The 14,712-nt window shown below is 33.9% G+C and overlaps 1 pseudogene; it reads left to right on the top strand.

The window, feature by feature from the left end:
- Positions 1–4,089: 4,089 nt before the first annotated feature.
- Positions 4,090–5,277, top strand: LOC144372740 (coiled-coil domain-containing protein 71L-like; annotated as a pseudogene).
- Positions 5,278–14,712: the final 9,435 nt, after the last annotated feature.

The raw sequence follows: 14,712 nt of genomic DNA, 5'->3' as shown, positions 1-14,712 counted from the left end.
AACACTACATACACCTGAAATAGTTGAAGCCTATTGGTGAGTCTTACAGAGTGTGTGCCAGAATGACTTTAAGCTGGACTTGATAGCTTAATTATTTCCTTGAATAAAAAGTTGAAAACTTAATTGCATATTAGTAAGAAACACTAAAGAAGAGTTTAAGAAACTACTAAAATTACCAACTCAGCCTGTTTGTACTAGATGGTTAATTTAAGAAACTTTTAAGGCCAATTTTGACCATACAATTATAAGAGGATTTGTTGCTTTTTAACAACGTCCTGTTTAAGATGATGTGATACTTTAATATTTTTACTTTTAAAAAGCATATACATTTCTTTATGTGTTTTCATGTACATATATCAGTACATGTCAATACAATGATAACCTGTTGGGAGAATACTTAAATATGAAGAGATTGAAATAAGTTAAGTTGAATTTTTATACTTTTTTCAATAGATAGTGTTTTGAGTTTTTTCTTAAATTCATTTTTGCCTTTTGTACATAAAGTTGTTTTTAAAATAGGAGAATAGAAATCATCAAAAAGAAAAAGTCAGTTTATATGAAATCTCGGGTTTGTAGATTTAATATTTGCTTACATATAAAACAGGTTTCAGAAAAACACCTTTATGTGCTTACTGGGTTTTCCTCATTTTTTCAGAATAACCTATTGTATGACACTAGATTTCTGCAAGACCTCTTTATATATTATCTCAGAGCTGTGATTTGGTGGTTCCTCAATCCCAGACCTAGTCCTCCCTCCTTATATCTCATTGTCTCTATGAGACAGCCTTTCTCATTTGTCCTCTTGCTAGTAGACTGCTGCCAAATTACACCCTAACACTTTCTTTTTTGCAGTTCTTTTTCAGCAACTCTAGCCGTGTAGTACCTTTGTCTTTTCTGTATGGCCTTTAACTGATTTTTCTGTGTATTCTCGCTATTCATATTTTGAGACTCTTTGAATTGCATGTTGTCTAGTTATTTCCCTCAGAATTTTATATGATGTATGTGAGCTTATAATTAGTAAGTGATGCAGATTTCCATATGCCTATACTGAGGTCAAGACCAGAATGTTATGTTGAACATTTTTAGACATTTAGTATGGATTTTATTAGATGATTTTACTGATCTTTTTTTTGGTTCTAATGGCTTTCTTAACTATGTTTAGGAGTGTTTTTTAATCTTTCATAAATTTGATAATATCTTTTGGTCTTCTATTTTAATTAAATTTGACACTTACTTTAGTAGACCTTTAATGAACTCTTCGATGCTCACAAAACAGAAGGTGACATATCTGAGATAGTCTCCAAAGCTGAATAATTTGATCAGATCAAGGTAAGATTACTTGAAGTTTCAGTCAGGTATGTACATTTATTTATTTATGAAAGTTTGAAATTAATTGTTATTCCTAATACAATATAAAAAAGCCATATGGCATATTTGTAGTATCAGCAGTGTTTTCTATTGTACAAGAAAATTCAGTGTTCTAGATAATAATATCACAGCATACCTAACATCATGCTTTGCTTTGTATCCCAAGTCAAGAAATTTAAATAGGTTGTGTATTACCCATATTATAATTTAATGTTATTAACAGTGAAAACTTTAATACTTTGAAATAGTACTTCACAACTTTAAGCTATGAATGCATTATACCATTTAAAAATATATGACTATAACAAATGCATTTGAAGATAATCAAGTTTGCCCTAATCAGTCTGGGCAGAGGTTTTACTCTGGTCAAATAAGAAATGAAACCTCATCAATTGAAGGATGGTGATGTCAGATGACTTAATTTTTGTGTCATATCAAATTTTTATGTGTCAATGGCAACTTTAATATTGGTGATGAACAATAAAATATAATTGTACCCGCCTCAACACAATTTCATATTATATTTTATAATTTACCTATGGGAAAATTACTGGGTTTTAGCTGTACAAGAGTAAAATATTACATTATACTAAAAGGCAACCTTAAAAACATGCAATGTGGTTTTTAAATAAATCAGACCAAATATTACTATAAAAATATTGACTCTTCTAGGTCAGAGAAGAAGAAATAGAGGAGTTAGATGCTCTATTAAAATTTTTTTGTGAACTCTCAGCTCTTGGTGATGTAGAAAATAGTTATGGGAAAATAAACATCTTACTTCAAACTTCCATCAGCCGAGGAGAGACGGATAGTTTCTCCCTTATGTCAGATTCTGCAAATGTTGCACAGGTAAGAATCTTACTCCCCATTTTCTCTTCTTTGTTTATCTCTAGAGACCAAGGAATTAATTCTATTGTTCTGTGAATACATTACTTTGAAAAATTCTATGAACTACAGTTTCTCCTTAGAATTAAATATATTGATTTGTACATCTTTTATGTAACCTGTGCTTGTAAATCAGGACTGGGTGTGAAAGTTAGTGGTTTGTTTGGCTTAGTAACAAATATATCTTATATAAGGCCTAATATATGTATTCCAGTATGATAGGTCTCTGATTTTAAATATTGAGTACTGAAAGAAAATTGTTCCCTAAACCTACAGCTCATTTAATTTATAACTTTTAAAAACTGCTATGGTAAAAAAAAAATTCTTCATATATTTAAACCATCATGTGAAATAAAGTAAGTTATTTTTTGTCTTCTTTGTCTTTCATTTCTTTTCTTTGTTTTGTTTTGTTTTGTTTTTCGTAATACTACAGATTAAACTGAGAGGCTCTCTATGACTAAAATATATCCTCAGTCCTTTTTTATTTTTTTCTTTTAATTATTTATTTTAGTACTAGGGATTGAAACTACAGGCCCTAAATCACTGAACCACATCTCTAACCATTTCTATTTTTTTTTTTTATTTTGAAATAGGGTCTTACTAAATTGCTCAGGGCCTAGCTAAATTGCTGAGAATGGCTTTCAACATGAAATCCTCCTTTCTCAGCCTCTCAGTGTTACCACCACATATTCTAACAAGATTAGAAGAAAAAAATCTTACTGTAGATAAGCTGAAAGATATGAGGAAAGATGAAATAGGTAAGAAGGGGGAAAAAGTGCTTAAATGAATTTTTCTGTGAAAATAAAATATTTTACCAGATATAAAAGTATTGTGAATTTTCATATCATTTAACATAAATTTATTTTCTCTCTTCTTTTTAAATTTGTTTTAGTACATTATATTTTACATTGTTAATTTTGACATATTCATGAATGCATATAACTCAATATAAATTTTGAACCTACATATGACATCTCTTTATTTATGCAAAAGAGCAAAAATCACTCCAAATTTTATGAAGTTATTTAGCAGAATTAGCAATTAAGGCTGGATGTGGGCACACATGCTTATAATCCCAGCAGTTCCGGAGGCTGAAATAGGAGGATCACAAGTTCCAGGTCAGCTTCAGCAACTTAGCAAGACCCTGTCTCAAAATTAAAAAAAAAATTAAATGGGCTAGGGATATTGCTTAGTGGCTTAGCTGCTGGCCCTGGGTTCAACCATCACTACCCGCTCCAAAAAAAATTAGCAATTAAAATAGTTTATATTAGCAAAGTTTTAAGTATTTTAAATGTAGATCCTACCCATAAATGATAAGAATCATTCAGTGATATTTATTCTCATTTTGTTTCTTAATATTGAACCAATTTCAAAAATATGTTATGTATATCAGCAGTATTACAGTAAAAGTTTAAGTGAACAATAAGCTCTACATTCTCCAGAGTTTAAACAAGCTTAATCACACATAGATGCCTTTAAACCCAGTTGTCATCAGTGCATACATAGTATTCAGTGTCTAGCTTTTTGTGTAATATTGAAAAGTTATTCCTAAACATACATTTCCACAAATCCTAACATTTATGGAATAAATGTATAATGCCTTGATTAGACAGTATTGACTTCTGCAGAGGATAGACATTACACATGAAAAGAGTCATTCTGAAGACAAGTAAGGAGGAGGGTTACTGCTGGCCAGAATTCTAAAGAGGAAACTGAGCTCCCTGGCACACCCCAGGAATACCAAGTCTGGGGAGACTGAGACAGGAGGACTGAGGGTTCCAAGCCAGCCTCAGCAAAAGCAAGGCACTGAGCAACTTAGTGAGACCCTGTATTTAAATAAAATTACAAAATAGGGTTGGGTATGTAGGTCAGAGGTCAAGCGCCTCGAGTGGCCTCAGATGCGGCGCAGCATGAAGAGGCGCCAGCGCTGGCCCCTGGCAGCGGCCTCCCTGGGCGGCGGCTTTAGAGCGGGAGGAGGGGCTGGGCTGGAGGCCGGGAGGAGAAGGTGGTGTACTCCTGGTCGCAACTGTCGCTGGCGGACAGCACCTAGGCGCTGGGCGATGCCTTCAAGCTGTTCATGCCCCGCAGCACCGAGTTCATGAGCTCGGATGCGGAGCTCTGGAGCTTCCTCTGCAGCCTCAAGCACCAGTTCTCCCCGCACATCCTGCGCAGCAAGGACCTGCCGAGCCCTGGTGCCTGACCCCCGGAGGCCCCTACCGCCCGCGGCCTGACGCGCCGGCCCTGACGCGCGGAGCCCGGGAGACCGCCGCGGGCAGGAGGGGACCCCCGGCTGCCCCCTCCGCCTCCACCGTCACCGCCACCGCTGCTGCCGCCGCCGGCGGCCCCCGAGGAGTCGTGCCTGGAGAAGCTCTCGGCGCCCGAGCCCTGCTTCGGGGCCGCACCCTGGAGGAGATCTGGAGGGCATCCACCCCGACGCTGACCACCTTCCCCACCATCCGCGTCGGCGGCGACGTGTGGGGCGAGCGCAGCCTGGCGGCGGCGCGATGCACGGCGTGCCAAGTCCTGCGAGTGGACCTGGAACCCGTGGTGAGGCTCCGCCGCTTCCCGGTGCCCCGGGCTTGAGACGCCGCCCCGAGGGCGCCTCCTGCAGCTCCCAGGCCCAAGATGGAGTTTCTGCTTGGAGAAATGAACAAGTGTCAGTCGAGTGTTTACAGTCTCCACCAGGACCGTCCCCTAGTGCACTTTAAGCCAGCGAGGAAGTCCCGGGATGGCCTCCCTGCGCCCCCGGGATGCGTCCCCGCGTCTGGAACTCCGGGACAGGTGTACCCTCTGCCGCCTCCCTGCACTGCGTCTGCGAAGGAGGAGACTGCAGGACTCCCAGGGGAGGTCCCTTTGCTTCCGAACCCCAGATTGAGAAGTCTCCAGGACTATAGGGGCAGATTGGTTTTCTCCCTTTTGGACTCTACCTCAGTGGTCTGGAAGTCCTCCGAAGAAGTCATTCTTTTCCAAAGGAATTTGTTTTCGTGCTTGTGTAATAAAAGCCAGAATTTGCTTGCTCTTTAACCCCCGCCTCCATTTTTCTTTTTGACTGCCACCCCTCTTTCTGGACGGAAGATCAAACATGTTTTGTGGTGTTGCACTAGTTTGTGCTCAGGGTATTCTGAATCCCACTCGTTTCTGAATTTTTACTGAATTTCAAAGCTTTGACCAAGGATTTTTTTTTTTTGAGAGGTTCAAGCTTGACTGTTAGTAATGCAAGAATTTATATGGCTTTGATTTTCATGGGCTCAGTGATTACAAACAAAAGAGATGTAAAGTCCAATTGCTTAACGTTTTAAACTTACTTCCCCAAAGTAGTAGCCTTTATCTATAAAAAGTAAGCATATCAACCAATATGGAAAGAAAATTAGAAAGAAAATTAACATTCACATTATCATCAAGTATTGTTTAAATATAAAAAACAAATTTCATCAAAATATCAACCAGATGCTGTGCAAAGCTTATCAGAGCATTTTATTCTCAACATCATAGTATATCGTGTTTGTTATATATATATTCATCCATATAATTTGACCAAATTAGCATAAATACAAACTTAAATTTTAGAATCAGCTTCTAACATTCAATGAATTTGTCTCATATATACATCTACCTATGAAACATTGAACGTATCTTTATACATATGTATGTATAATATTTACTATAGTATTTTTAGTATACTTGTAGTCCTTAAAATATCAATGATTCTACCCTTAAAATTTTGAAAATTAGAAACCTAAAACATGCAAATTAGGTGCTAAAATTTATCTAATAAGGTGCCATTTAAATGCACATATTTTAATGCATTAAAACTGTGATTAAAAAACTCTGTGAATGAGGATGACAAGAAATTTTTATATTGCCACATTAAGAATATTTCATTTTGTGTTTTTTTTCTGTTGGTAGGAAATCTAATTTCTAATCTCATTCCAATTTTAGGCTACAAAATTGTCATCTTCAAGCAATCTGGAATAACTAAACAAATAAAACCACCTAATAATTAAAAAGTATAATGTTGATATGTGTTTAGATGAAAATATACTGGCAATTCTCATAATGTAGTAAAAATCAAACATACTTGTGTAACATTTGGTAAATGGCTTTAATCTGTTTACTTAGAAATCTTGCCACTTAACTTGCTCTTAATCCAATAATACAATAAGGAAAAAAAAACAATGTAATAGAAATAAGAGAGACATCACAAATTGTGTGTTTATGGATGGTTACTTGTTGTTCATTAACCAGATTTTAGGAGAGTGAAGTAGATGAGCATTTAACTATGCATACACAAATAGAAATATTATGCAACTTTAAATATTAGAAATTATTTTTAAATACAGTGATTTTAAATGCATTTAACCTCCAACAAACATGATTAGATTTTGCTGTTCAACTCATTTGAACTAATACATTAAAAATTATTTCACACAACAAAAAAATCTTATTTAAAAATAGATTTTTAAAAAATTCCTGGCTTTTTTTAATTGCTCTTTTTTAAAACTTCAAGTATGCTTGAGAAACTGACTGTGGATCATGTACACAATGTAGGGTCAATGCTGTATTGAATTTCTAGACCATTTTCAGACTACCTTCTGGCAATGGAAGCATTTTGACCACTGAAACTCCCTATGGGTATATCTAACTATCCTGGTACAATGCACCATTCCCCATTATTGATTCTACAACAAACTGCTGTAGATTATTCATTGATTGAGTGTTTAAATATATTCTTTAGGAGCAAATAGAGGACTAATCTGTAAGCAGTCACATAAAATAAAAAGATCAGCAGAATCTTTACTTCAAAGATGCTTTGAGCTACAGCATTTAATTATGTGCATTCTTTGATTATATTGTGTCATATCCAATAAAAATATGTAGGAATTCTATTTCTTTATATCACTTGATTCTTGCCTGCACTTCATTTTACCATGTAAAGAAATTAACTGATATTCTTGACATTTTTTTCCTCTTATGCCTTGTTACTTTAGTGCACTTGAATGTGTCTAAATGCTTTTTTGGCTTATTTGGGTTATCTGATTTCAGTTTGAATCTGATTGCCCATCTTGAAGTCAATATGGTTCATGTGGACTATTAAATAATGCCATTTCTAGTTTGTGAAGTAAGATGTAAGAAATATTTTTGCCAAGTTTTCTTTAGCAAAACCTATCTTGCAACTTCTAAAATGTGGAGAAACATCTGATATAGTTGACTAGTATGTTAATAGGAAAGTGAAAGTATTTTATGATTACCTTTGGGCAGAGTGTGAAAAGAAACTTGGCATAGTGGCTTTTATGGTGAGGCATCCATTAATTGTTTCAGAAGTAAGTCTGTAGCTTAGCTTGTGTATAGTTTTTTTTTAAAGAAGTCCTATTTGTTTGTTCTCTTGCCTTCATTTATATCTCATATGACAAAAGTAGAGGAGGAAGCTAGGAGGAATTTTATCACCTTGATATATTTCTGTTTGATTTTTGACTTTTGGGTGCCTAAATGTGACTGGCACAACAAATAATCTTTTTTGGTATTTTTTACATTCCTTCCTAACAACCAGCAACTCATTTTCTATGTCACTAAAACCAGTAATGTCATGATTCTGAGGGCAAGCTTCATCATTGATAATGCAAAGTGTTGCTGTTGTGGCGTGTATTTATTTTTGTTTGAGTACTCTATTGGACAAGTGTAACTTAAGCTAGTGGCACATACTTGTTGATTTGCTATGAGCAAATGTTAGTACTATTTTTCAAAAAACTCTTCAATAAAATCTTTTAAAATCATTGAATACAAAAAGTCTGAGCAATTTTGAACTCAAAAGGTTTTTTGGTCGTTTTAAGGGTTGGGTTGCCACAGCACTCTTTAAATTGATAATTTTTAATGATTATATATACCTAACATTTGCTTTATTGGTATGTTGAAATATTTTTTTTGATAACTGTTATGTCTTAATTGCATTAGAAAGCAATTGTTTTTAGTGGAACTGAAGTGTTTCCCTGGACAGTTTAATGTGCATATGATTAACATTTACAATTTGGTTGTACTTTGCTTTTTAACTTATTAACTGTAAATAAATTTTAGAGAATAAAAAAAAGAAAAAAGAATTCCAAAGATGTTTAGAGAGGTTGAGATAGTCATTACATTTGTACTCTAAGATAGAGTAGGAAAAAGGGCAGAAAGACAGACTATTAACAAAGTAAGTTGACTGTACACATACTGCACACTTGATGCTTTAAAATATGATCTATTTTCACTTAATTGCTCAAATCAGTTAGTCACATTTGTTTTTTAACAGCCTCTACCCTTGGTATTCCCATATATGTCTGCATTCCAGAACCTGATTATTTTATGTTTTCTAGAAGTGGGCCTGGGTGGATGAGTTGTATTTAATTCAACTAAGTTGTATTTAATTCCTGAAGCATTTCTCATGATTTTAGAGTTCTAAAGTAGACCGTGAATAAACCAGTGGCTATGTACATAAAATGTTAAATATTTCTGTATGTGTTCTAAACTAACTCAAAAAGAAGTAGTTCCGTTTATACTAGTTTAAGCACAATATCAAGGTTCAGAACCCTATTAATACCTAAAGGAACCTTGATACTGATTTCCAGAGCTATGAATTGCTGCCCAAGGCAGCAAGAGCCACCCTATTGCCTGACAGTAAAGGTCAAATATACAACTCAATCAATCCACAGCAATTATGTATAGCTTAACTCAAATCATCATTTCAATGGTTTGCTGGTGTCACCTTTCAAACATTCCCTCTGGCAAATGCCAGGCATCATTCTGACTGGGCTGTGGCTCTCAACAATGCCAGGTCAAGAATGTCATCTATTCTACATAGCAAATCATAAAACAAGCAATAAAATCACCTACTCTGAAATCCCACTTACAAGTCAGATTATATTGCTTTTTTTTCTGTCTGGAAACATTACTTCTATGTGATATTTTTCTTTCAGGTCACATTTTGCATCGTGAATATTGGACAAAAGGTCAAACAATGTGTTCATCAGATTCCTTCTGTTATGATGGAAGCATCCATTCAGCCTATCACACAGACTGTCCGCATCTACCCTGATTTCACATGGAATGATCAGGTAGAAGTGGAAAATATCTATATTAAACTAAAATGTCTGTACCTCAGATTTTACTACACCTCCCTACATCTTTCCTCAGAGAGCCTAGGGAACTTAACATTGCATCACTGGACACTATTTTAGTGGTTTCAAATCCATGAGAACTTTGCCATTTATTTTTGCCATCTCTATTGACTCTCATTTTTGCTTACCAAAAATTCATTTTTAAATCATGATGTCTCTCAAAATACTGTTCTCTCCTTTTCTTAAACATTAGACTTGTATAGAAGGTATTCTACATTGGCTTTCTTGTCACCAGTTTCTTTTCTGCTGAGACCACTTCCTCAAGGATCTCTAATATCTGATTGACCAGTTGCCATAACCAGCAGATTTTTCAGTTATTTTTCTTCTCTGATTAGATAGCATTTTATACGGAGCTCTTCCCTAGAATGTCCTTTCTTGATTCTTATCATGTTTCTATTTCTAATTTTATTCCTCCTTTTCCTGCTTTAATACTTAGATGATCTTCAATATCTTATATGTGTTTACCAAAATACTGGTAAACATACATGTAAAAACCTACTTTGTATCCTCTTATTCTATCAATAGTTTTTCAGATATATCTTTTGACTAGTTACTGTGTTAGAAATTGTACATACAAAAGGCAAATAGGACTCAGTCTTCAGTTTCAAAAACTAACTGGGGAAGGCAAGTAAATCAGAAACTGTATATAACAATGCTTACATCAAGTAGTCTTATAAAATTCTTATTAAATGTATTTGGATACTTCCTATATTAGTTAACATTTGTATATCTTTAATGTAAATGAATTTTGTTCAGCAGTGTGTTCTAAAATCACCCATCTATGTTTTAATTTAATTCCACATTGTCATTAAAGCATTCAGACCTTTAATTCCTAAAGCATTCCTAATTCCTATTTTTCTCACAGTATATGAGCACTAGTTGATAACACCAAATTACAGTTAATATTTTTTATAAATATGAAATATTATATAAAATATAAAATTATATTTAAGTATAAGCTCATATTTGAAATTTTCGATTGTTTTTAAAGGAATGGAAGATTCATTATTTTTGCACATGGTTTTCTACTATTGCTATTCATAATACATCCTAATTTAGTTTTATTAATTAATAGGAGAAAGTACTTGATTGTTTTTATAATGAACTCTCTTATAATGCTATTAGCTTCAAGAATGTAAAACCTAACTTGCCTCAGTCTGATTTACGTAAGGTAATATATTCTTTTGTACAATAAAAGGTCCACAGATCAGATGGGCCCTAAAGAGGGTCCAGTCTTGAGGTTAATAATATTGTTCAAGGCCCAAGATATTTCCACTTCTTTGCTCTGCTCACACTATTCCCGAATGTTTTCCTGCTTCTCTTTCACTGTTAATGGAGTAAGGGGAACACATACCCACTTCCTCAGCCCACAACATAAACTGTAAGCCCTCTTCCCACAAATACATGCCCCCCCAGTCTAATTATGCCAAGTGTTTGTTATGGACTTCTCCTTTACTATAGATATTGTCAGGAGAATGCCATGAGCTGATTGGCTTTATGTGAATCAAAATTATCCCAGGTGTTATGGTTTAAATGTGGTGTCCCCCAAAAGCTCATGTGAGATAGTGCAAGAAGATTTGGAGGAGAAATGATTGGGATGTGATCTCCTTTTCATGAGTCCCTGAGGAAGAAGTGAATACTGAATAGTATTGGACCATATAAGGAAAAAAGAGAGATTGTTGTAATGTATAAACTCTAGGTTTTCATAAAATGAACAAATGCCTTTCTATTTTGATTTATTAAAAAAGCAAAATTTCATGAATAAATATTTGCAGTGATACTTTCAAGTACCCCTGAAATCTATTTCAAAAACATCTTGAAACTAGTATACTAATTTCATTTTTTGAGAATTCATAATTGATGAGTATTGATTTTCAGAGGTCCTTAATTTACTTTACAGACATAAATTAGGAGTCAAATCTTCTTTCCCATGTATATTTCAGACAAACTGCTTGCCTTTTCAGAATAAAAATGTTATTCTACTTTAAATAGCATGCTATTTGACAGTCCTTTCAGAAGTGAAAGGAGACCTAAATATGACTTTATAATCTTTCATTTTGTCAAATGTACACATTATTCATATTATTCATTGAGATATTTTTTATACTACATCTCAATTTCTCTTTGATATCTTGGCATAGCAAAACCAAAAAAATTTATCAAAATAGAATGATATTGAGACTGTATAATCTAGTAATCTACTTATTGCAGAGGGTCTTTCTGGTCTTATTTCATCAAATGTGTTTATGTGATATCTAGAATCTCATCAGTTCAAAATATGTGGAAGTGATGATGTTTTAACTTAAAATATATGCTTCCTATATCATTGCTAGGTTTCTTTCTTTCATTAAAGTACTTAATTCCACATACATTAGCATTATATGTTAATGCCAATTTAATAATTTTTTTCTTAAGCAACCAAATACATATCAACCTATTTATATAATTAGCTGATTTATTATAAACATACCATCTAGGTAAAATCACTGTAATAGATCATCTTAATTTACCATTGTCAATAACTGTGCATTTGACATTGTACAATGTTTAATTTTTAGTCTTTTATTTAAAAAAATATGTTTGATTAACATTGCATGCCTTATCATGCAATGTCTTCCTCCTTCCTGGATTTCCAGAGCTACGGAAAATTTAAACAATCATAATCAGACATAGAGAGTATGAAGTTAGCTCTCAGCTATCCTTGTAATGGAATAGAGCAATGGGTAGGGAAAAGATAACTTCTTAAAGTCATCTTTTTATTTTGGGTTTTTTTTTCTTTAGGGACAAGGTACCCAGGATTAAACCCAAAGGGCACTTAACCACTGAAGCACATCCCCAGTCTTTTTATTATTATTATTATTTTGAGAGATAGGATATCACTAAATTGCTGAAGCTGACTTTCAACTTGGGATCTTTCTGTCTTAGCCTCTGAGCTGCTGGAATTACAGGCCTGTGCCACCATGCCCAACTAAGTTAATTTTTTATTTTAAGTATATTTTTTAGAAGAAAATTTACCATATTTTTCATTTTGCAACCATACTATAAAGGTCAGATCAAGGTGTCCTCTTAACTGATTTTTTTATATCTTCTTTTTTAAACTTTGTGATAATTATCTAATTTCTTCAGCACCCAGTCCATATAATGAGAAGCAACCAAATCTAGTGTCTTTCAACACATAAATTTACTTTACAGACATAAATTTCCCCAATGATTAGTGAAAGTAAGAAGACCTGTACCCTTTAAGGAGAGTTTTTTGTTTTGTTTTGTTTTGTTTTACTCAGTCATGCTGTGTTCTGAAACTACTATCCTTGTTCCTTCCTGAATAAGGCTAAATTCATTTTTGTTTCCATTGGCCATACTAAAAGACCCCTCAGCTACTCAGGATTGGTCAGTGTGTAGCAGATCAAATCTGTTGTTAGTGACCCTTCCAATACTGCTGTTTACAAATGGTTTTCATTGATTTATTTTTGTACCATAGCATACATACTTTCATGTACTTTTATTCAAGTTATTTCCCTTTTTGGAAGAGAAATATATAGTTGGTTTATAGGGGATTCTTCAATAAAAGTGTTCTATTTATCAGTTATGTTAAATGTAGTGACTGAATAAGATGTGTCACTGGTGTATAAGAACTTATATTAAATATGTTCTTCTCTAGAGATAATTAGGAAATGTTATTCTTAAAAATACAGTATTCGGTATTGTGCATGTTTTTTCAGTTTTTTTTTTTCAGAAGTACCTGTTGGATCTTTTCAGAATTACTGGATCTTCAGCCTTTGCCAGTTACGGCTTTGGTATGTAAAGCATATGAAGCCCTGTACAACTTCAGCCACTTTAACCCTGTGCAGACACAAATATTTCATACACTGTATCACACAGACTGTAGTGTCCTAGTTGGAGCACCCACTGGATCAAGAAAGACTGTTGCAGCTGAATTAGCTATTTTCAGAGTCTTCAACAACTATCCCTCCTCAAAGGTATGTTGAACATATTGTGTGCTTATTATATTCAATTAGAAAAGATAGTTAATATCTCTAAACTAGCCAGGTCCAAATATCCTGACATACTCTGGTGAATAGCTTTGTTATACTCTCAGTGAATTTTCCAGGGGGCTAGATCAGTATTAGAATAATTTGTTGCAAAAAACTTGATATCAACTTTGGAGTCTTCTAGGTGAATTTCTCATGTATATAGTGCTCACACATCCTCATATCTATAATTCATGGGTACTTCTTTTATGAGATAATTAATTCTTAGCTATACTTGTTAGGTATATAATGATTCATTATCAGTCTTTGGATATGAATGAAATGCTAATACTTTAAAACACTTCAACTATACACAGGAAATGTAGACATAATTTATGCTACATTCCTCCAAATATTGATATTATCAATTAATGTCAAATAACACCGGAATCAAATAAGTATTGATTTTTAATTTTTTTAAACCATAATATTTAGTAAATTTTCCCCAATACTATTTTATTTTTAATAAAAATGATTTATATTTGAGGTGTTCAATATGATACTTAAATATACATATAAATTATAAAATAATTGCTAGAATCAAGATTGCTAGATATCCATCACTTCAGATAATCACATATTTTTGCAGTGGGAACATTTAATATCTAGTTAGCAAATTTCAAGTCTATTAATACGATATTATTAAATACAGTCACCCTTCTGTACCTTAGATGTCTAGAACTTGTTCTACATAAATGAAACTTTATATCCTTTAAGCAATATCTCCTCATATTCCCCACTTTTACCCCCTCTTAACCATTATTTTAATCTGCTTCTATGAATTTGACTTTTTATTATTGCACCTGTTAGTGAAATTATTCAGTGTTTTGTTGTTTTCAGCTTATTTCTCTTAACACAATGTATAGTATTGCAAATGGCAAGATTTTCTTCTTTTGTAAAGCTGAGAGATCTCCCATTGTGTTTCAGTTTCTTTTTTCATCCATCTTGGGTCACTTAGACTGTTTCTTTATCTTGGCTTTTCTAATCAATGATGTAATAAACATGTCTTTGGGATATTTATCTCATTTCTTTTGGATATGTGTTCAAAAGTAGAATTCCTATGATGATGATGATGTTTTCCATGTGTAATTTCTTAAGGCTGTCCATGTGCATTTTCCATAATGGCTTCCCCAACTACATTTCTACCAGCAGTGTGTAGCAGTTTCCTTTTCTCCACATCCTTGCCAATACTTTCATTGTTTTAATAATATTCGTTCTAACAGATGTGAGGTGTTGACTCATTGTGATTTTTTAAAAAGTATTTATTTTTTAGTTGTTGTTGG

Source organism: Ictidomys tridecemlineatus, unplaced genomic scaffold (assembly GCF_052094955.1).
Source record: "Ictidomys tridecemlineatus isolate mIctTri1 unplaced genomic scaffold, mIctTri1.hap1 Scaffold_154, whole genome shotgun sequence".
Taxonomy (NCBI): Eukaryota; Metazoa; Chordata; class Mammalia; order Rodentia; family Sciuridae; genus Ictidomys; species Ictidomys tridecemlineatus.
Note: the sequence above shows the minus strand (reverse complement) of the source record. Positions and strands in the feature narration are given on the sequence as shown.